General features: G+C 44.8%; 1 protein-coding gene across 2 annotated transcripts in view; it reads right to left on the bottom strand.

Moving 5' to 3' along the window:
• Positions 1–24,956, bottom strand: part of agbl4 (ATP/GTP binding protein-like 4) — a 249,801-nt gene that overhangs the window by 37,793 nt on the left and 187,052 nt on the right. The window lies entirely within an intron of this gene.

The following is a 24,956-nucleotide window of genomic DNA, read 5'->3' as shown; positions in this document are numbered from 1 at the left end:
CAGACAAGAACAATAAGACCAGCAAAGCAAAAAGAAGACATATCATGCAGATGATGAACCAGTCAATGACAGGCTCTGTGCCAGTTCGGCCATTAAAATCTCCAAAGAAAAGCACATTCTCTCTCTCTCTCTCTCTCTCTCTCTCTCTCTCTCTCTCTCTCCCTCTCTCCCTCTCCCTTTTTTCTCTCCTTCACTCTCTCTACCTCTCCCTATTACTCTCTGCATATACAGGAACAGCATGGAGGCAGCAAAGTCACTGTGCAGTTTAGTAACAGCTCATTTCGGCGTTAATAACACACTAATGGGTTTCTGCTATTTTAAAGACACTGCCAAATCTCTGGCATGGACACCCGCGAACAATGCAGACCTGATCAAACCGCACCACCGTCCTGCTCCTGCTGACATCCTCACGAAACAGCACCGGGCCACGAGGTTGCGCTCCAATAGTAGTGGACCAGCCATGCTAACATCTCCAGAAGAACGCTACCCCCCACCACACACCACTCTGGTTCAAAGGCTGGACACTCCCCAGAGGCCGGTCGTCAGGAAGACGCTCCAGGAGCAGATGCTAAGTGCTGCAGTATTTACTCTGCCTGATCAGTCAGCTGCATTTAGGTTTTTGTATGGTCACTAACATATCTGGAGGTCCTAGCTGGGTCACTTCAGTAGGACAGTGATCAGTAGGACAGTGGACAGTGGTCAGTAGGGCAATGGTCAGTAGGACAGTGATCTTGGTTCAGTAGGATTCTTAAGATTCTTGAATTTTAGAATATGGTTCATATTATTATCATTTACATGAACCAAAACAAAACAAAAACACACAGGCTGTTTAAATACCTCACCTCGCCTCTTCACTCCAAACACTATACAATTTGACAACACAAACGTTCGCTGAATGTTACAAAGGTGTCATAGTTGCATGCCATAGTTGTTGTATGTACACACATGAAAAAACGTGCCTTCAGCTTGCAGGTCCCTAGAGGATGAGGATGTATGTGCACTATTGCGCCACCTACTGTGTGCACGTTTGAATACACGACAATATCTCGCTGCTTAACAAGAGTTCTTTTACTATATAAACCGTTTTACCAAAGTGTCACTAAAACCAAGAAATATGGTACTCAAACCCAGTGACAAATGGCAACATAGTGTTCATTTTAAAGGGCAGTAAGTGTTTATTTTAAAGGAAAATGTTTGGCTAGACTCATTAAGAATTGATCAAGCCTGGTTGTAAAGGGCATGGACGTGGTTTGTTCTTGGCATGTCCAACTGTGCACTTTTAATTTAGCTGATTTCAGTCTTAAAGAGACAGATGCTGGGTGCCCTTTAAGCCCAATGCATTTGCCATTTCCTTTACAATGATACAGGCAAATTTAATAATGGCCTCTGGGGCTTATTGCAGCACCAGTAGTGCGGGATGCGGTTAGCTCGACTTTGATAGAGATTAATGAAATGTCAGGTAATTGAGGGGGATCCTGATTGGCTTGTTGAAAGGAGGCACAATTTCAGCGTTTGTGTCACTTAAGGCCTGGGAGGTGATTGATGGCAAGTTGAGTGGCGGAGGTGGAGGTGCAGGAGGAGGAGGGACCAAACTGCACGCTTCCTGCTTTGCGCAGGAAATGAAGGTGGGAAAAAGGTTTCGCTGGCGTCGGGAAGCGCCCGGTGAAGCCAGTCCACCGGCGGTCCCTGTGTAGGATATCCAGAGGGTATATCCGGGGGGGGGGGGGGGGGGGGGCTTCACAGCAGAGTGGGCAGACGCACGGTGGACAACACGACGGACTTGTTTTAAAGGTGAATGCTGAAAAAAGCTGCAGGCTGCAAGATAAAAGACAGGGTAAGAGTGTGGGGAGGGGGGGTCAGGTCACAGCGCTCCTGGTTTGTGGCAGTGAGGAGGAATAAGATAATCACATGTAACCACAGGTAAGACCCCTCTCAAGGGCATCAACATGCCACTGCAAAGAGCACAGTAACTGGGGCTCCATCAGCACCGACGCTGGAGCGACAGAAAAGATTATTTTAGGGCAAAAAGTGAAGAGTAAAAAGAAAATCACAGCAGGCAGTGACTGTGATGAATGGAGAGTGAGCCAAATGAAATTCTCATGAATCTAAGGCGGCAGATTAAAACAGAAAGCAAACTTCAGACGGCCTTTCCTTTGAGGAGCCAGGCGACGTGTAATCCCTGAATTCTGTCAGGATTTTAATCCCCCCTTTGTCCATTACTTGAAAACCATCAAACACATTTTAAAGCCGACAATTCTTGCAATACACTGATAAAAATGAATACCAATATCACTGTGAGATGGAATATCAGGCAAGTTCTCTCTCTCTCTCTCTCTCTCTCTCTCTCTCTCTCTCTCTCTCTCTCTCTCTCTCTCTCTCTCTCTCTCTCTCTCTCTCTCTCTCTCTCTCTCTCTCTCTCTCTCTCTCTCTCTCTCTCTCTCTCTCTCTCTCTCTCTCTCTCTCTCTCTCTCTCTCTCTCTCTCTCTCTCTCTCTCTCAACAACACAGTGTTCACTAGCCAAATGTGTGCAAGGGAAGAAAGGTGCATGGGACAGAGATGTCTTTTGGCTCCCTGTGCGCTGTGTAATAATTGCCCAGTTGGGATTTTGCTCTGAGAGTTTATCAGCCCTGCCATGAAGAGGCTATTAGCTGATTGTTCTGTTTGCACCAGTGCTGGGGCTGTGCTTACACTCATCCCCATGACTGTGCATTAAGAACAATTAGTGCAGTGTGCGGACAAGCATACCGAATGCTGCCAAGGTGCCCTTAAGTGCCCGCGTGATCCCGTGTGTTTCCACATCAGCAGCTGTTTGGTATGCTTGCATACGGGGAGCTGGAGTCGATCCAGGGCATGAATTAACGTTCCAGTGGGGAGAAACAGAACAGGGACATGTCTTCAGAAAACCCAGAAATCATACAAGCAAACACCACAGACCCTACAGATCCTTCAATGGGCATGACTTCAAGGTTGAGTCTATTCCTTGCTACCTGAAATACCAGTGTGTGTGTGTGTGTGTGTGTGTGTGTGTGTGTGTGTGTGGGGTATTGTTGCCATGGTGATTAGCAGGTCGAGCCGTATATGGAGGAACAGGGCCCCATGTCTGAAGCAATAGGGGCTTTCGTGGGGCTTTGATCAGAGGAATGTTTGTAGTGGGACCAAACCTGAAGAACAAACAGAACTTCTGAGAGATGAGCTATCTGTCCAATAAAAGTACTGTCTTTAAGACATCTTTCTGCCCAATGGAGTCCTGTGACTAAGGCATCTTTAAACAGAAGAAATTAAAAGCAGGGCCTGTCTACTTCGCAGCTGATAATCTGTGCTTTTCATGTAAATCATGGTGATATGGGGGGATGATTAAGTTCAACAAGACTGCTCTGTCTTCTGTCTGCCTCCTGTACAAAGCAGAACAGCACTGCAAAATACCAAATAATGGGGTTACAGTGGACTCAGAAAGCATGTCCACCTTCACTACACTGGGTTGGGGATTTGATTCTGAATGGATATCATTTTCATTTTGACCCATCATCGATGAGGTGACGCTACATATTTAGACAGTTTTGAAAATTAATTACAAATCAAAACTGAAATCTCTTATTCACAAAAGCATTTAGCCCATTTACTGAATACTTTGTAGAAACACCTTTGGCAGCAATTACAGTTGCAAGTATCGGATACGTCTCTACAAGATTTGCACACTTGGATTTAGGCAGGTAATCCCATTCTTCATAGCAAGACCTCTCAAACTCCCTCAGATTGGATGGTGATTGTCCGTGAACAGTCATCTTCAGGTTGGGCCACCCCAGGCCATTCAGCCACTCAAGTGTTGCCTTGCCTTTATGCCTCGGGTCAAAGGTGAGCTGTTGCCCAAGTCAAAATGTACGTGTGCTCTTCAGGAGGTTTTCTTCAAGGATGTTCCTTTATGGCCATTCATCTCTTCCTCGGTTGTTCCGAGTCTCCATATCCTTGCCGCTGAGAAGCGCACCTGTAGCCTGATACTACCCCCACCATGTGTGACCATATGGAGGGTCTCAGCTAGGTGCTGTGCAGCCTGTGCGTTTCACCAGAACCAGTGCTTGCTGTTATGCCTAAAGAACTTTTCAACGTTTTCATCTTACTAGACCAGAGAATCATTTCACACATTGCCAGAGTCCTTTACATGCCATTTAGCAAACAGCAGGCGGTCATATGCTTCTTGCTCAACAGAGGCTTCTGTCTTTCCAATCTGTCAGAAAGGCCTGATTTATGGTGTGCTGCAGAGATGGTTGTCCGTCCAATAGGCTCTGTCGTATCTGCATAGCACCAGTGGAGCTCGTTTGGAGTGTTCTTTATCTCCCTGATCAGGGTCCTACTTGTTTGGATGTCCAGTTTGGCCCGACCACCAACTCTAGGAAGGTTCAAGGTTGTGCCATGCTTCTTCCATAATTATAATAAGCAGAATTATTGAGGCCACTGTTGTTTGGGTAGCACTCCAAGCTTTTGTTTTTGTATTATATCCCTGCCATAATCTATGCCTTGCCACAGTTTGTTCACAAAGATCCACAGATAGTTTCTGTCCTGGCAGTGCAGTGTAAATTGTGGACCCTTACAGACCCAGGTGTGCACCTTTCCAAACTATGTCCAATTAATTCAAATCACAACAGGTGGACTCCAACTCAGTTCTAGACAAATCTCAAGGATAATTAAAACAAACAGAACGCACCACAATATCGAATGCCATAGCGAAGGGTCTGAATACATTTGTAAATAAGACATGTTTTCACTATGTCAATATGGGTGATTAGGTGTACACTGATGGGTAATAATAGCAGTTGTATCCATTCAAAATAAAATCTACAACACAATAAAGTCAGCAGCATGTACATCATAACTGGCATTTGTGAGGAAGGCCACAGCTACATTTGCCCACAACCTTTTATAGCATAACAAGTTTCACTATGACATGTTTGAAAATAATTTTGATTTGTTGTTTTGCAGTTTTCCCATATACATTTACTGATGTATAATTCTTTTTACGCTGGGTTTAGAGTATGTATAGGTATGCCAGTGTAATTGCATCTTACTACTGTCATATCAGACCTCTGGAAAAACTGCTACCTTTACCACCAGAGTCATTGCGCAGAAAAGTTAAGCCTTCAAATTCTTCTTGAAATCTTGATTAAACATGCAAATGTTTCCTGGTATACACAGTGGTGTCTTTGTCAAAGTTTGGGCTACTTTTAGGTATGGCTTGATTGGCATTGCTCTCTGCACATCCTTCAGCTGGGAAATCTACACTTTGTTAATTTCAGACTGAAGTATCAACACTAAACTAGTGACTTGCAAGAAAGGAGGAGCCAGTTGATCACGTGACTATTGATGGCATGATTATTTTACTTATTGATTATTTGATCATGTAACTATCTGACTGCATGCCAGGTTAAGACGAGCATTGAGGGACTCATAGATGCTGAGCTCCGTGCCCTGCTGTGCTCACACAGGTTTACAGCGGCTGCTGTTTGGTTTTTATCAACTTTTTTACTCCTTCCAAAATTGCCTGATATTGCAACTATAGTTTATTATGAGGAAAAAGCCTACTGGAATACTTTGTCCTTGTATTTTATACTGATGCCGTGCCAATATCGTGCACGAGTGTCTCTCTAAGATGTGTTTTTAATAGCAACCTTGTGGCAGGTGTTTTGGGCCGCCACTGCCCAACCAATCTGCCGAAGGTTTACCTGTGTGCCTAATTAATTTATCCCTGAAAAATGTCAAATAAAAGTAGTTCTCTTTAACTGCTGCTCCTCTAACAGAAGAAAACAATCGGGTTTGCTGCCACCACACATATACACCCTCATCAATGTTTTTGAGTTGTTTCCTCATCACCACCCTCCATCTTCCTTTTTTATCTTATTTTTAGGGTCTTTTGAGCATCGAACTACAGCAAAAGGCCAAGCAGAACTTCAAATGAGAATACTTCAGAGGGTGCTAAACCTTTCACTGTTCTCAGCCTCCCTGTTGTCAGTAAATCCTCAAATCTATTATGTTTCAATTGTGGTCTGTACTTGTGAAAGGAAAACTGTACTTCCACATGGCCACGGCGAGCTTCTATATGACAGTATAACGTGTGTATGGGCCCATGGCATAGCCCGTGTAAACCTGTTAGAGCTGGGAGGTGAGGCAGACTGAGGCTCATTAGCTCCACAGCTGTGGCACACTGTCCACAGCCCTCTCCATCACGCGCTGCTGCAGTCAGCAGAGGCCGGCCCTGGGTTGGGATGAGCCCCGTGACTGGGGGCTGACGAATGCATTCTCTCTCTCTCTCTCTCTCTCTCTCTCGCTCTCTCTCTCTCTCCCTTTCCCTCTCTCTCTCTCTCCCTCTCGCTCTCTCTCTCTCCCTCTCCCTCTCTCTCTCTCTCTCTCTCTCTCCCTCTCTCTCCTCGGAGCCAACCCGACCACACCCTGCGTCCTCCTTTACACCGATCCGATCCGGTCCGGCAGCGACACGCCGCTCACTCTGCTGCACGAAGCCCGTGATCAGTGGTCCTAGGCCGCAGTCATCCTGAGCTAGCACCCCTGTGCTGAAAAGAGCAGAGGAAGCAGTCGGCCCCTGTGAACGCCGCCCTCCCTACCGAGAACCCAGGCTCCTATGACTCATGCGGGCATATTTACGCACCATTTTACTGTTTTCAACAGCTGGCGCTCTAGGAAAGCTCCAGAACTGGGACACAGACAGAGCCAGTGCAGATAGCTTGGGATTACTGTGCTGAAGCATGCACAGATGCAGCCAACGCAAAGGACATGGGATTACAGTGCTGTAGCATGTTCTAGCCTCATCCCTTCTAATCTCCCTAGACGAACCTGAGGTGCCCCTCCTACAATAAAGAGAGAGTGACTCTCTCCTTTCCTCTAGTCAATAAAGGAGGCTCATATATGCTCCCTCTTACTGCTCGTCCCTGGGCCAGCGTGTCGGATGGATCAGTGGGGAGAGGGAGAGATTGGGGTTCTGGTTGCATAGCGGACACATCAGACAGGCTAATGTATTATTAATGCCTCCAGTGTCTGAGCGTTTAATATAATCAGCTCCGGCACAGACACGCTCTACATAAAATACCAAGCGCCTGCAAACACCTCCCATACCTCCACCCAACACCCCCATACACCACCTGCCCCCCAGCACGCGGTGGAAATGAAACTTTGAGTGCACAGAAGCGAGGGTGAATTGGCCAAGGAGAGCAGGCTGTGGGGGGAGAGAAGGGTCAGGATTCATGGCCAAGGCAATTACACGCATTCAGACACTTGTGGCGCCCTTAACATTTCTGCTCATAATCTATAGCATCGGTGGAAGGCTGCGTGCTGTGGAACATTTGCACTTAAGTCAGACACTGTTGCCCAGCTCAAAAAGAATGGTGGCATTTTCAGCACAAAGCCATCTGCCATCCTAGGACGAGCTCAGGCAAAATATAATGTATTTATTACCACAACACATCTAAAGATGTAATATAGTTAGAAGGCTAGATTTCCAGCTGAAAGTGTGCGCAGTCTGGGTGTGTTGGCTGTGGTTTCTGAGCTCAGAGGCTGGGCTGCTTTACGAGCTGAAGGGGAACACTAATGAAATATGAATTATTAGAGTTGTGTGAGTGGAGCCCAGGTCTGTTCCCACAGGAGGACCTGTCAACAGACGAGACAATGGAGGCAGAGGCAGAGACAGCAGGAGAAGCCCCTGACCTTCACTGTCAGACAAGACTGAGAGAAAGCGGAGGGAGGGAGGGAGCAGAGAGAGAAAAAGAGAGAGAGAGAGAGAGAGAGAGAGAGAGAGAAGGGAGGGTAGATCCTTCTGGCCCCTTGACTCCAGTCACCCACTGGGACACATCACCGCCTTCTTGTCGAAGAGAGCAGCTCTGATCCAGCACCGCTCTGCATGACTGTTCCATGAAGGGCTCATAATCTGCCCTTCATTGTCTCACGCACTGACACCACAGCAGCCTCCCAGGAGACCTGTGGCCCAGGCTCCCAGAAAGGATGGGCACTCATACACACGCACACACACACGTACACACGTACACACACATACGCACGGGCGCGCGCACACACGCACTCACACAGCAACAGCACGGAGACGCAGGCCGCATGTATCTGCAGGCAACGACTGCGAGTTCCCCGCACGTCGTCGTAACGAGGCCTCACCAGAGGCCGTGGCGAGGCAGAGGAGTGGGGAGCTCTTAAAGGGCAGCGTGATCACAGCGGCGCGCTAGGCTCGCTCACACCTAGCCTCAGGCTGCGCTACTGATAATCTGTCAAATCCAATTGGCAGCCCAACATATCGCGTTGTCCTGCATTCTCTACAAACCTACCAACTACACTGTGAGAGAGAAAATCATAACTGGGCAGGGAGCAAGAACAGAGAGAATGGAGAGAGGTCGAGAGAGAGAGAGAGAGAGAGAGAGAGGGAGAGAGCGCCTCACTGTATGAACGTGAGGTTTCTGGGCAGACTGCTGTTGTGTGCGGAGTGTGTTCACACTCCTTCACTACCCATCAACCTTCCCACTGCCTACACACCCTGTGGCCCTTCCCCGCACAGCCCCGACCCCCCTGCCCAGCGTCCAGGCCGCACAGAGCCGCAGACCTTTAGACAGCCTGGCAATGTGGCTCTCCGCCACACGCTTCCATGTAATGGCGCTATGCTGGGGTTAGCGTCCGAGGAAATGCACCCGGCGCATATCTTTGGCGCGGGAATGGAGCGGGCGCGCTCGGCTCCAGAGAGGAGGTGGCAGGCGGTGTTTCCACGGTGACCTGTGAGGACAGGCATGTGGCCGCGGCTGCTGCTTCTCCTTTGCTCTCCGCCCTCCATGTCCCTCTCGCCTCCGTCTTTCCGTCTTTCCCTCTCCCTGTCTGAGCCTTTTTCCTCTCTTCTCCCGTCTCCCTCGGCTGGTGTTGTCCCTGCTGAGAGCCTTCTGACCTCTCCTACCGCTTTCACACCTCTCTGACAACCAAAGACTGCTCCAGTGCGCCGCCACACGCGCCCACGGAGACGCACGCATGCTGCTAAAATATGTATTCAGCTGTAGAGTCCTTGAGTGCTAATACTCAACACTTGCACCAGAACTGAGCATCTGCATTTTTCTGAAGTCTTTGTAAGCTCTTGCTCCCAACACACTCAGCCATCATGCAAACAAAGCAGGCTTAAAGAGGGAAACAGGCTTGCTGACAAAGCCAAGCTTAAAACCCATCGTTATCTATTGCACTCCGTACGCCGGGATTGAAAGCGGGCGGTCTCGGGCATTTCGAGCACGTCTGGGTCTTGCTGGAGCCAAACGGAACTCAAACGCAGGCTGCGCTGGGGCGAGCGAGGCTGCACGCCCCTGGCGCTTCTGCCCTCCCCCGAGGAAACGCCACTTACGCCAGCTTCAGGTCTCAGGAGATTAAAGTTCCCATCCTCAGACAGAGGCAGGGCTGACACTTAGTGCCGCTTCTGAGCAACAGCAACAGCCCCGCAGTATGCTAGCTAATCACATGGGCTCTGAAATTTTAATACTCATTTGACAGGCACAAAAGGGCCTAAGTGTGTGCGTGCACATGAGGGTGATGGCAGTGGTGGATTGAGAATGGAATAATTTATCATGTGTAATTAATTATTCTCAGGAACGGGGAGGAGGAGGAGTCATCTCCATGCCTAGCTCCCAACTTTGTGGCGTGGATGGAACGGAGACACAGGTAGAGATGAACTCCTGCGGCCTCCTGTTCGTAGATACCGACGCGGCTTATTTAAAGTCCTCTCCCGGCTCCACCCCCCCCCCCCCCCCCAATTTAAATAACACCGCCTGCTAAATGGCTGCTACCCACTTTCAACACAAATTCTAAAAAAAATGGCCCCGTTTCTCTCTCCACCTGCTGCGTGGTTTCTGAAAATGATTTTCTGGTTTGTTCCCCGAGGCAAAGGTTTATGGAAAAGACCTCCAAACATTTAAACGAATCATAAGCAAACCCGCACCCTCATCCCTCTGACCAGCTTTTAATCATAGAGGGAACTCCATCTTTCTAGTTGGATGGAACAATCAGATGTTTTTAATATGGGAGGTATGCATTATTTACATGCTATAATCCCATATCACATCAGATGAGCTGTCAGTAATAATCTCTGCATAATCAGTATCAATGAATATTTCATCTGGTTCGAATCTTCAAACTCAATAAAGTATTTAAGAGGCTGTGCTCTTGTCGTCGTACCTCCAGAGAGACCATGCTAATTCAGACGCAGACTTGGGAGACTCGTGCTGTTAAACCTAATTTCATCAGCGGGCTCTATACAGGAGCGCCGTTATGGCCCATGTAGGCCCCACAGGGTAGGGGGTGGGGGCGTTAGGGCTGTCAAACTTCTGATATGCTGTCAGCCATTACCACTCATCTTTTGAAGCTTTAAAGTGTGAGGACTACAGTTGTACACATTCATCAGCCTTGTTCGGAGCCATAAATCTTGGCATATACTGGGGGCTATTTACAGCTGTTTGGATGCCTTCAGCAGGATTTCTAGGGACTGTGGCCTATGTCCCATGTGGAGGTTAGGACCGAACAGACGTCAGGGAGAACATTCGACATTGAGCACAAATTGGCTTAATCTGTAGTAAAAAAAACTCCCCAAAAAACACCACAGTGGTACTTCAAATCTGAAAGCTAGAAACTGTTGTGTGTCTATAATGGTAGGGCTGACCTAGCACTCTAAAGCAAACCTGTCCCTCAGCACATTTCAGCCATTAAAACACCAAAAAAAAAAAAAAAAACCCAACACAGATCAATCACTCAAGATGTTTTATATTTCTCCAAATAAGCAGTAAAATTATTCAGTACTGAAAGATATTGCTTCGCAACCCATAATATATATTCACACATTAAAGAGTTTAATTTCACACACATACACACACACACATACTTTGCATGTGTGTGTGTGTGTTGGAGATATTCTATCAGGAATACTAAGAAGGTGTGTTGATTAGCATAACTGCAGAGCGAGGTCCTGTGACAGTGACATTAGCTGTCAATGTCAGCCGGCTCCACGGTGCCTCGGTGCAAAGTGGCCCATTTGTGCCATAATTAGCTTAAACGCTCTGAGGATGAAAAATTCATGATAGCTTTGGATTTTTAATTGAGGGAGCATTCTGCATTAATCGAAGTCATTTAAAAAGCCTTCTGCTTCAGACGGACATGAGGGAGGAGAGAGAGAGAGAGAGAAGATCAGTTTCCTAACCCATCTCTTCTTTAGTGAGTGCTTCAATCTAACGCAACTCAATCAGGAACTGTCAGTGCACTAATACTCGCAGGGGTGCAAATTTGGTAGACCAAATTGGGATTCTACAATCATATATACAAGAACTCAAATGTAAAACTATGAGAACAAATCAATTAGTTGCCACATCATGACAATGGTTTGCCAATCTATATTCATTTCCACACAATGCTGACGTTACTAATCCTTGTGTCCGAACATTTCTTGGAAAGGGATCAATCTGTTTGGGGTCTATTTTGATATAGATGAAGTGGTGGTACAGTGTGCGGGTGAAACCATCATTTAGAGCTGAGATGCCCAACGCTGCTAGAGGCCCCTGCTCTGTACCTTTAGATTCGTTTTTTTCCTGCTCCAAACGCACATGATCCAAACTGACCACCTTGTTAACAAACCCTCCCTGAGCTGAAGGGAGTGTGTGAAGCAGCTAAAGCTCTAGCACATGCAGGGCAGGAAGCTGGGAAACACAACACCAGACGCATGAACTACAAGGACACATATTTCTGACACAGACTATACAGTTGTTTTGAAAGTATTGCTTTTTTGTTTCCAGGCTTTGAATGTAATGATGAAATATGAAATTTAAAGCCATTGTCTTTTTGTTCTTACCATTGCCTTAGCTGACTTAAGACCATATAAAACTGACTTGCCACTTTATTGGGCCTGCAACCTTACCATATAAAGTACATAAAAAGTGTTGAAGTGGAAATTTGTGATCCAGAACTAATCACCCATCATCAGTACCTGACCTCACTAAAACCCTTGTGGCTGAATGCAATCAATCCTCACAGCAATGCTCCAACAATTAGTGCAAAGCCTTCCCAGAAGAGTAGAGGCAGTTACCACAGCAAAGGGGGAAAGCACTTCAGCAATAACATTGATTTTGGAAGAAACACTGGATAAGTAGTATAACAATTATACATTACAACCATCAAAACTCAGGTCAACTGCATGAGCATGTGTGTGCGCTCTAGCGGTGCTCACCACCATGCAAACCATGCAAATGCGTGGGGCACCAGCAATCGGGGGCCCCCTGGTGGCCACAAGTGGTTGTCAGAAAAAACAAACAAACAAAAAAAGAGTAAATGCACCAAAGAGTTGCTAGATATCCAATCAGGGCTAGTGAACACAAATATGAAACGCTCGGATCCCAGCGGCGCCCGAAAAGGAAAGGAAAAGAAACTAGGATGGTTCAGTTCTGACTGCAGTGAGGAGATAGGTAAACAATGTACAAGGTGAGTAAAAATTGTATTTTGCTGTACAAAATAAAGTGTCTTTGATTAGGGTCCCCAGAAATGTCCCTGTGTGTATGTGTGTGTGTGTGTGTGTGTTAGAGATAGAGAGAGAGAGAGAGAGAGAAAGAGAGAAAGAATACACAATGACAGTAAGACAGGAAGACTTGCTATAATGTGGAGGATTGGAGTCCAAAGATGGATTACAAAGGCAGAGTTGATGGACAGACACGGAGCAGACAAAGGGAGGACGAATACTGTATGGCCCGCCTTCTTCACCTAAACAAAAGATCCAAGCATTATCTTTCTGTGTTCATTTGCTGAGACAATCTGCTGGCAGATCTTCTCTTTGTCAAGTTGGTCTGGTCTGTCTGTGCATATGGCAAACTGCCAAACTGTTGAGATAATTTTGTGCCATTGTACGACTGAGTCAGGTTTTCAGCCTTCTCAGAGCGGTGAAGCTGCATTCTACCTCAGCACAACCAGCAAGCACAATAGTTAAAGGTCTAATAAGAGCTCCAGCTTTACTGAACTTGCGAGAGACTTCAGGCAGCTGATCCCACAGTGCTGCTGCTTCCCCTATAGTCTTACATTTACAGTTATGTTTCAGCATGTTCAGTTGCAACTCAATGGATATGCAGTTTAGCTCTGAGTACTGGACAATGTTGGAAGACTCAATCTCTCCAGTTAACAGGACGTTTTCCAGTTTCGCGAGAGTGTAAAGGCCACTTTGAGTACACCTCTCATTTAAACACTGATCTATTATGTCCATAATCTTATAGATGTCAAACCTGTAATATTCTTCAGTTGGTCCTGGAAAAAAAGGAGAGGCATCACCCCAGAGTCGCTCCAGTGGCCTTCTATGTTGGGAAGAACACTGGGATCAATATGAGGTGCCAAAAGCTTTGCACATTTGAAGAAGTTTTTGAACTTCACTTCTGATCTTTTTGCCTTCAATGCCGTTATCGCACATTTCACTGCATTTCATGATCCTCAGCTTCACACGCCATTAAGAGCCCAAGGATGGTGGCTCCTCTTTCAGATTTATCCTACAAAGCCCTTGTTGTGGCTGCTGTGGGGGATTGTGGTTCATTGTTGGTCGGTTCCTCGCTGTGCAGCACACGATCACACTAGCTGACGTCAAGACTTGATCGCTGGAGCTCTTTCCACCTTACACTGAGCAGAGTGTTTTCAAGTCATGGACAGCAGCTTCTCCCACCTCTGTAATTTCCTTAAACACAGTTTTATATGTAGTACAAAGCTTGCACAAACAGCCTAGACTCTGGAGTCAATCCAATGCATCACATGTCAAGATTGATGACTTGCAAGCAGCTTGAGCAACTAGATTCACGCTGTGGCCCACAACATACATACATATGTAATGGCTGCAGTGCCAGTATTTTAGCCTGTGTTTGCTGCACCATGGTATGCTTGTCCCTGAAGACCTGACAACGTTTCAGATGAACCAACATAGCTCCCAGAACTATGGCTCTCACCAGCTGTGTCCAAAGCATCTTAAAATCCAAGTTTTAGAACTTCTTTTGTGGGACAAGATGGTAGTCTACATGCCTCAGACACACAGATTCCTGATCACTTCCATTAATGTCTGGTGCTCCAGCCATCATAACTGAAAACTGGAGAAGATTCTGGATTGTACTGATTATTTCTTTGATTATGCGGTGTGACATCAAATCTAAAATTTAATTTTGCACCATCCACAAGGTATACTCCTGATTTCCCCACCTACCCCTGATTTTGCCAATATAGGATCCTCTTCACGGTTCAGATTTTGTAGGTGACCTTCTTGGGCATCATGGCCCCTTACAGCATGTCTCTGCGCAGCCAAAAGCTGGGCACCTTGTTGCCTCTTGTATTTGCTCATCTTTGGCAGAAGACAGCTGGGTATCATCTGCTCCTTCCTGGTGATACTGGCTTAACACAGCAATTTTAGTTTTTTTGACTGGCTACCCTGGTGAGCTTTTAATCTGGTGATGGCTTTCTTTTAGTTCTTAAATCCAGCTGTGATGCCTGATCTGTGTTTTTAGCAAGGATTAGCTTTTGTGTTTTAAATGTGCATGCACAATAATAGTGCAACAATCCACCAACAGATGGAGATCAGCAAACCCCGGGTCAGTCACTGTACCAGCATTCTTGGAAATGTGTTCTGTGTGTTAGCATCTGTTCAACAATGAACACCGATGGGAAGGTGACTGATGAGGTTTTAGAAGAAGCCTTTCAAACTAATGTCGGTCTTCTTCTCTCCTCACTGCTGTGTTCTTTGCGTTCCTATCTTCATATATATGCCGTCTGCCTCTTCTGCTCTGTCTCTACATGTGTACATTTCCCTCTCTGCGGGTCTGTATCTCCTCCCTTGTAAATTTGACTCCTTTTCTCACGTTGCATCTCAACTTTGCATTTCCTTTCCTTTCATGGAAACGTATATTCCTGATCATGCGCCAAAATATATTACAGAAACAGACATAAGGAGTTGACACTTATTCTGTCAGTGCTGATTCACAAATCATATGCTAGATTTGTCATTTGACCTGGAATTTTAGGATACATATTAAAATGTGTAATTAGATTCTTATTTTCATTTAAAGGATGCTCTATGGATTTATGTAAAACTGAATCCTCTGACAATAGTCTAGTGTAATAGTTCTTAATGGTCGGCTATGAATTAAGGCAGTGCCTCCCTTTTGTAGATAAAAAAATATCTTCGGGCCCCCACCACTCTTACACACATGTACACGTCTTTTGCTTCATTTCCCTTGATGTGCCCCCTCCTATGGGGCTCACCCCCACTTTGGCAACCACTGAATTAAAAGTAGATTAATGATAGTTTTCAAAATACAAGCACACAAAGGGCATTCATTAGTGAGAACATTTTTGGCCATTTTTTTTTCATAAACTAGTGAAACCATGCTGTCTTTATAAGCTAAAAAGTTATGTGAGTTGCAAAAACATCCTTAACTAGAGAATCTAAGATAAAAATATATTTTAAAAACAGCAGGACAGGAAAGCAGCTAACAGCTAACTACACTGTATATGAGCATTCCATGAGCATTCATTAACAACAGTCTAAAGTCTCCACACATGCAGTATTGGCTTGTCATAGACATCTGCCATCTAAAGCAGTTTCCTCATATGAAAACACTTGTCTGCTTATTATTGGGCTTATAAACATATAATGCCCTACTGTTTGTGCTTAAGAGGTGTGGCGTATTATCCTAACATAGCCTGGGACATACTAAATAGCAAAGTGTCCCGCTACAGTAATACAGAGCCAATCCTGCACTTCTGTAATACACCGTGATGAGAAGAATAAAAACAGTGCATTCTTTATGACGGGGGAGGCTGAAGTGAGCCAGCCAGTTACAGCACGATGACGGTGTGGAAACAGGACACATTAGCTTGCTCTCATCTCAAAACCATTTTTGACACAATGATCGTGACTAAGTGTAACATTACACGAACGTAATGAAGGTAATCAGAACTTCCTAAAATTACTTACATCCTCTTGGTGATCCAAAAAAGTTAATTAAGCTCTTGTAATCCCTGTACAAGTTTCATTATATGGAGGGAGGTCGTGCACCCAGTGCAATCGCCCTGGGGGCCGTAGGTTCTGATAGACAGTACGCTGTGCGCAAACTGGCTGCTGCTTCTCATCGGCGTGTGAGTGTTTGCAAAAGCTGATATCTGGTTGTAAAGCGTCCTCAAGTCTGAGAAAGACGCTATATAAATGTAACCAATAATAATAATAATTTTTAAAGCAGTAACAAATCATAAAATAAAAACAGCTTTGGTGGGTGGAAAATATCTGCATGAACTACAGCAACTAGGGACAGAAAGGGAGTGTGGGGTTTACACACATCCAGAAAATGATGGCTTATGGTACTTCTAAAGCAAATTTGTTTTGGTACATGAAAGATATGAATCAAAAATAAACCAGTTAGATAGCACACATCTCTGGCTGATAGCGGGGACGCTAAATTGTGTGGCCTGGTGACATGAATGCTCAGAATTCTATAGTGTGCTCCACATTACCCTCTTAAACACCACTGATTTTCCAGCATGACAAATGGAACTTTTTAAAAAGACTTAATCAGAGAGAGAGAGAGAGAGAATGAGAAAAGTAAGATTATCATGCTGCTCTACAGCTTTTTCCTGTTCCCTCTTCTCCTCTTCAGAAGCAAGCATTTAACCTTTTTCACACGGAGGGCCTGGCCAAATCAATGTGCCTGCATCAATATACAATAGCCATAAAAAAACAATTTACCCCGAACAGATTTCTTCCATTGATTAGTCTCCGGACGGTGGAGAAGCATGGTGGCGATAGCGCGTACAGGTTAATGGCATTTACCGGCCTCGCCGTGCCAAGAGCAAATGACCTTCCTTAAAAGATAATTACCACGGCAACAAAGGACCAGGAAGAGGAGCAGGAAAGGAAGTGCCAACTTCCGGCCAGGGCGGCAGGCTCTGCGAGTGGTAGTGCTGAGAACATTGCTCCGTGCTCTGTGTCACTGCCGGTAGACAGGGTCTGTACGGTGTACGCTGTGTCAGTGAGCAAGAACACATTTCATTGACGCCTTCAACCGGAAAACAGCATTAGTTGGCCTCAGGGTTTTCATGTAGAAATTTCATGTATATATATTGAAACGCATAAGTGTGTGCATGTAAGCTGCCACTTCCAGCGTGCCCTTATACTTCATTGTATTAACTGCTCCGATGCCTTTGCTGCGCGCGCACGCGCGCGCGCACACACACACACACACACACACACACCACTCTGGAAGAGCTCAACAGTTTATTATGTTTCAGGGTCCCGACTCATGGAATTCAAACCAGCATCCCGCGGTCTTGCTCATTAACTTGCACCCCACCTCCTCCCATCCATGTGCCTTAATGTCCATCACTCTCCCAGCCGCCTCCAGCTCCAGTGGAGCGCCCGTCCCGGCAGACGGCCAATTAGGCCCTCCCCCAGTGCCAAGATGATGTGTGAGGTGCACCTCTCCTCGCTGGAGGCTGATACCTGCAGCCCCCCCCCCCCCCAACACCCGCCCACCCGTGGCCGATCTGACTGCGGCGGCCTCGAGTGACAGCGCGTCGGAGCGGCTCATGAAGGATGCCAGACAAGGAGAAAGGGGAGATTAAGGAGAGCCATGTTCAGCACATGTCAGGCTTCCCTGGGAGGAGGGTGAAAAATGCAGTTCAGAGTCACGGAGAGGCAGCTTTCCGGAGGGCTGAGGACTAGCACATTTTTTTTTTTTTTTTTTTACCAGTGCCGTACAGAGATGTCCCTGACTGCAATCCCTTAGCCCTCTATGACAGCCCTGGCTTTTCAGTCTCCTCCGGTCCGTCGCCAAGCTGCCCTCCCCCTCCTGTTGGGAAAGGTGCTGAATCTCATCATTCATGGGGATCAGACCCAAGGGAGCCGCGGTTGGAAATATCCAGCCGTTAACAGCAATCGTCTACATAAAACCTCCCACTTCTTCCCGTCCTAATAGCAACCGATTTTATAACGGTGGAAATATCACCTCTTGGCTATGTACAAGCTGAGAGCAGAGGGAGATGACTGTACACGCCTCTTCTAAACGCACATAAAGTCAGGAGACAATGTAGCTCCCCAGTTGACTGATGCGTCACTTAGCAACGAGGGAGAGGGACAGCTCCGCCGTCCTTCCTGCCTGGCAAAGGATCTACAGGAGGAATGGGGGTCTCAAAGGAAGAAGCATAGAGGCCATGCTATCAAAGGTCCAGTGGAGAAGGCTGGAGAAGGCAGTCATTACACGGACACCTCTTCCTGTTTAAAACTCAGCTATTTCAGGACAAGCTAAAGGAAGTGTGTGCTGTGCGGTGCAGATTGGTTACTGCAGAGTAGGAGGAGTGTGTTCTGCGCGCCAGCTCTCTAAGCGCACGCTGGCCTGCAGCGCCCGCTTCATCCATCATTACTATAGAGAATCATCTCCCTGTCAATACCCCTCACTGCTATACATTATGGCCATGTGGACACTGTTAGTGCTAATGACATTCAGCAGTCCCCCCGGGCAGAGAGAGAGAGAGAGAGAGAGAGAGACAGAGAGACAGAGAGACAGAGAGAGAGAGAGAGACAGAGAGAGAGAGAGAGAGAGAGAGACAGACAGACACGCCATATGGGCTCTGCAAAGGTGGAGCACATGCAGCGACAGCTATAGTGCACTGAAATGCATTTTCTTCCACACATGCAGAAGCCCTCAGGCAACAATTATGAAAACAGTACAATATCAATGAGGAATTAATAAAAGTATCCCTCAAATATAGAAAATACATTAAAAAAAAAAAAATAATATATATATATATATATATATATATATATATATATATAAAGAAAACTATCAAAATATAGCTCCTAGCAAGCTAACTGTAATCTTTTAGAACTGCTAAATTAATATTAGAATGGGCATTTAATAGTGTTGTATGTAATAAATAAATAAATGTACACTGTGTGTGTATGACTGTAGCTAGGTGGTCTCATATTAACTCCCTGCCTTCCCAATAAATCAGACAGACCAGTGCGCTTATCGCTGTTTTGACGCTCAGATCAATCTAGCTTTTAATCTTGAGCCCACTCGGGCTGTGGCTAGCCTCAATGCCACACATCCAACACACACCATCTCTCACCACTGCCAGCATGTGTGTGTGTGTGTGTGTGTGTGTGTGTGTGAGAGAGAGTCCAAACTGAAGTCAAAACCACAGGATCGCGGGACAAGAATTCCACAGCTGTTACAAGCCAAATAAATAAATAAAAGGAGTTGTCTGATGCTGTCCCACACACTATTAAACAATCTGAATTAAGCAGCAGTGTGCTGAATCAGGAGCGAGTCACTGGACAGAAGGGTGATCACAAGGCATTGGATGTGATCATATCAGTATCCACAGAAAGAGCCACGCTCAGCTTCTTCCAAAGGCTTTGGGTTGGTTCGGAGGCAGTGGGAACTGCGAAATGGCATGAATGCAGAATTAACAATGAACACTGTTAGGGATAATAATGGCCTTGAAAAAGGTTATTCGTGTGTCCAAAAAGTCCCAGGACAACATTCCAACACACATCTCAATAGTGCACTCTTGGGACTGACCGTGTCGGTGATTCCACACATCTACACGTCTTCCAACATAATCTTTCACACCTTAAGATTCTGACTTTGGAGAACATGTCAAGTGTCAAGATTTTAAGGCATCGTGTATGAAACTGTGTATAAGACAGTGGACTGTGTTGCTGACATGTTTGGAGACGCAATTGCAGAACCCCACTCTGTCTGAGCCGTCTGCACAAATACCACAACATACTGCTGTATACACCCACACACCCGCACGCACACACACACACACACACACACACACACACACGTTCAGATTACGTTGACACCAGACGAACTGACTACATGACAAACTGAAAGTCTCTTAGTGTGGAGAGCAAAAATGACACCTGACACATTTGGACCTTGGAATAATTTTCTTGACATAGCCAAGGGAAGTTCAACTCATACTGGTTGCTCTCAAATAACCTCATCAATGAATCTGCTCAACACAACTGGGCGCCTGTTAGAACAATCATCAGTCACCTGTTTTGAAAATTGCGTATAACAGTAAGAGGGAATAAAAGCCCCCCCCCCCCATTTTTTTTTGCCAAATTCCTGAAAAGCTGCATTCCATCTATACTGTTTGAAGGATCCAGCTTATGTAAATGCACTGGAATGAGGCAGCAGCTTTAAAACAGCTGTGCCTTAGGTGATTGTGACACCAAACGTGCAATTACGAGTCTTTTAGGTTCTCTATTGCTGCCTTGTGCAAATCCTCTCCATTTTCCGTGCTGTTTGGATATCTGACCTGTTCGGTTTCCACGCTAAACGAACAAACCAAAAACCCACTCACCCACCCACCCACAAACACACAGGGAACAAAGACAAAGGACTGATGACCCCTGAGAGGGATCTTTTATTTATAGAATAAAAGTCTGCATTTATTCTGTGTATTTGTACATAGGACAAGAGTACTTGGACTGCAGCACACATACAATACAGTCATGCAGGCTGTCCAGGGCAGCGCTGCACGAGAGAGGAGTGGGAGTGGTCAGTGAGAAAATGGTTCTCTCTGCTCGTCTGTGTAATCGAAGCAGGAAGGAAAACACAAGGGCCAGAGAAGGCTTAAGCCTACAGACCAAAGCTCAGATAGAGGTTCTCTGCAGAAACGAAGCAGTTTTTTCCTTCCCCAATCGAGAACCGAGGCTCAATCCAGGTAAAGGAACTGCCGGCCCTGGCCACCACGGCAACAGCGACCCAAAAGGTAAGGACGTTCGCCATGTGTACTCCTCTATCAGAAAAGATTAATCTGGCAAAAGCAGCATGTGTGTGTGTGTATGTGTGGGGAACTCACACCCACAAAAACCTGGGACCCGAAGAGAAAGCATGTTCACAGCCATTTCAGAAGACCTGCACTACTCACGTCTTTCTGAAATATACTGGTAGGTACATTTACATAGACTACTAGATATTTATTCAGCAGCAAGAATAAAGCTGAAGAAAAAGACAAAATGTGAGGTGAAAGGACAGATTTATATGCAGCATGGCTGCTGTGAGTCATAACTGTAATCTAGCTGTGAGGTGAACTGATTATGTTCAGGATACATGTTAGCCATCTCATCCAACATGAAAAGATGATATCCTGAAGTTATGTACTGAACACGTTTGGTAAGGAAGAGAAATAAACAAACAAACAAACAAAACAGGTTTCAGTTCTCATTGAAATCCAGATTTACAATCAAATTTTTAACCGATTACTGATGTTTGCAAAAGCATCTTACTAGGACAATTTACTGGTAGAAGCTCTGTTATGAGAAGCACTTTTTGCCATGACTGTATGGCAAAACAAATGCAGCTAATCAAACTATTTACAGGATTCTAGTAAGATTAATATTAAAGAACTGATGAGCAAGCTTGTATAATTTTGTCTTCAGACAATTTTAAGAGATACACTGCAAATGAACGGTCTTTGGGAGGGAACAACTTTGGTAAGTTAAGTTATTATAAACCCTCTGCAATATCTCGCAGAGTATTAATACACCACTCTTCTATTGTCATTTGGAGGCGGTAGCTAGGGAGTGGAGATGGAGGTTTCTCGCTGAGGTCCAGGTTGACAAGCGAGATGACTGCCCAGTGTGATTCAGGTAGACAGACTGTGTGGACTGGCTAGCTTACTACGACATCGGACTCCGCCGTTACTGAAGGCTGATTAGAAATAAACTCTGCACATACCATTTAAGTTATTTATAAACACATTTTGAATAATATTAGTATACATAACTGGTAATACAACACCCATCAGACATGATTCTACGGCATTCTACGGTGTGATGTGATTAAGATATGTCTGTGTCCTGATTTCATTTCATAGCAAATAAAATTTACATCTGGATTTTGATCATATGACACTGAATGGCATCCACCACAGTAAAAAAGTAGCACCGTCTGAGGTAAATGACACACGTGCTAATAGCACCATTAACCAGAGAAAACCAAAGCAGTACAGAATGGAAAAGAAATCTAATTGATTTACTGCAACAATAACATTGACAGAATCACAAATATAGGATGGGTAAAAGATACATTCCTACACAAATCAGGCAGACCAAAAGGAGGCTTTAAAATCTGTCAAATTGAAGAGATATTGTAAGAACATATATTACCAACAGGACGATAAAAGACAACCAAAAAAAAACAACCCAAAGCCAAAAAAAGAAAGGAAAAAAAAAAAAGAATTATATAGCGATTTATTTACAAATCTGTGCAAGTGTTAAGTGAAGTCCTATGAACGGAGCACACGACTAGAGAGACATGAAAAGCAATGAGGTAGGATTGTGATTGTACACGTTTCATCACGGCCTAAGAACCCCCTGACCTGATTGATTAGCTAGACTTTTATAAAAAATACTATTTTCCCCCCCATTCCCGTAAAGCTGAGATTATTATGAACTGCTCTGAGCTGGGCCCTGAATAGTTTCAACGCAACTGAGACCATGATTTGATCATGAAACAGCGAGGCAACGATACCTGCTGGAGTGAGTATAAACAGGAAGTGATGACGTGAGCAGGGGCAGGAAGTGCTATAGTGGACTACTGGGCAGGTCTGTGTAACATGTGGATGGGTCCTCAGCATTTGACTGACAATCTCTGTATGTGGATTTACAGTGCAGGCCAAAGCAATACTATCCTTTATACATGTAAAATAGCGCTTTTTAAATTCTCCCCATTCCTCTTTTTTTGGCATCAAAAATAAAAAAGCCGAAAATCAAAAGGATGACAAAAGGAAAACATGAATTTTTTAAATTCCATTTAAAAGAACAGTACGTACAAACACCAGCGAAAGCGTAATGCTCCTGATATAAACAGAGTAACACGACCATGGCACACTGCAGAAGTTCAACTACAGCAACATCTTAGACCTCTAAATACAATTTAAACAAAAATATAATTTAGCCTCTGCTTTTTTTTTTTTTTTTTTTTTTGCACTTTAGATAACTCTGAATAATAACCTTGGCAAAGGCCATTTTGTGCAAGTTCATACCAAAGTTGACCGATACCCAGCACTCGCACTCTACACACCCACTTTGGCTTCCATTCAACCCGCCGCCCGAGGAGCACACAGACGCCCCACCAACATATAAACCCGAATAAACGACAGCGCGACGCATCCGTTCTCGTTTAGCACGAGCAGGTTCTTTTGGATCCGTATGGAGCTAAGCAGCTCAAAAGCTAAAGCAGAGGCACAAATGCGAGGACAGATGGATTCACTAGTGCAGACCAGAGCAGTTATCATCTCAGAGAGGTCCACTGGTAGGCTTGTGTAGCTTTTAAGCGTTTGATGACTGCAGTTCATCATGGCCATATAAACTGAATGGATATATTTCACAGTTACGTTTTCCCTGTTTAGGGTTCACGACTGAAGGGACGTTACATTTCTTTTTCAACCATATTGCATGTGAAAGCTGTTCAGCCCAAATTCACTCACTGAGTGGCTGTCGAAAAAAGGAATCACTTATAAAGTGTTTCCTCCTGTTCAAGGCAACGTTTCCACTGACGAATCTCAATATGAAAGGATGATCACAAGGATTGACAGTTTCTTTTGGCTATCGTTCCACATCAGCTTTGCTAAGGCTGGTGTTTTCCAGTGTACCCACAGCCCCAACATCACAGAACACCATGTCATGATTAGCGGGGCAATATACAGCACACGTCACACAACATCTACACACCAACAAAGGAAAATTAAATTCCACACAACAGTATAACCTGGAATTGTTTTTTTTTGTTTTTTTTTGTTTTTTTTAATTAACCAGCTGTCTATTTCGTTATTATTACCTTGACGTGGAGGTTAAAGTAGGAAATCATTAAGATAAAACTACCTTTCAGAGATATATGAAGTGTGAACTGTAGAGCAGTACAGAAAGTGCTAAACTTGGTTTGTCATTTGAAAAAGAGAGAGAGAGAGAAAAAAAAAGGAAACTGGAGAGAGGACGAAAACCGTTAACATGTGCATGGAGACGTGAAGAGAACCATCTCGTAAACCATTTTCTACCAGAACGCATCCCATAAAAGTCACCTCAATAGTAGACACTGAAGTGGACCTCACACATCTGTGTAATTTCTAACCATTAAGACCCATATTTGCCTATCATTATGATATAGCATTTCTTAAGATTAAAGTGCTGTCTTGTACGGTGACTACGCCAGCTCCAATTACAGGCACACTTCCAGAAAACAGAGCTATGAAACAAAAAGGGAAATGATGCTCCTTAACAAATGACTCACAGTGACGTGATAGAAGGAGCTCTCGGAGTGCTGTGACAACCAGGAATTAGTGCTTGTAATTTAAGATATGGTTTTACGGTTTGTTTTTTTTTGACAGCACTCCATTAAACAGAATACATTTGTGACGAGCCCTGGTTTCTTCTACACGATCTATACTCAAGAGAAAATGCACACGAATGAAAAGAAAGTGAAACCGACTGAATGACAAGTGAAATTGGCAAAAGGTAAAAGGCTAATTGACAAAAAGATGATGGAGCCATTTCAAACTGGAGACCTTAGCAGGGTAAGGTGCAACCTGGATCCAAATCATGAACTGTCCAAAACATAACAGCATGTTTCCAATATATATTCAAATATACAGTTACCCGCGCTCCCCACATTAAAGTCATTCAACTAAGAAAACGCGTGATCTGCAGAGCTGAAAACATGTAAGCAACAGAAAGACAGGAAGCAAAACTGAGAGAAAGGCTTGAGAGGCAGATTTGGAGTTGATTCACAGTTGGCGTTAACGTCATCACAGTTGAGAACTCGAACCTGCAGAAAGGAGCCTTATTTTCCTTTGCTTGTCTTTTTTTTTTTTTTTTTTAAATAAACAGCCAAACAAACCTTTTGAGAAAAAAAAAAAAA

This window comes from Electrophorus electricus, chromosome 23 (assembly GCF_013358815.1).
Source record: "Electrophorus electricus isolate fEleEle1 chromosome 23, fEleEle1.pri, whole genome shotgun sequence".
Classification (NCBI taxonomy): domain Eukaryota; kingdom Metazoa; phylum Chordata; class Actinopteri; order Gymnotiformes; family Gymnotidae; genus Electrophorus; species Electrophorus electricus.
This window is presented reverse-complemented; position numbering and strand designations above follow the sequence as displayed.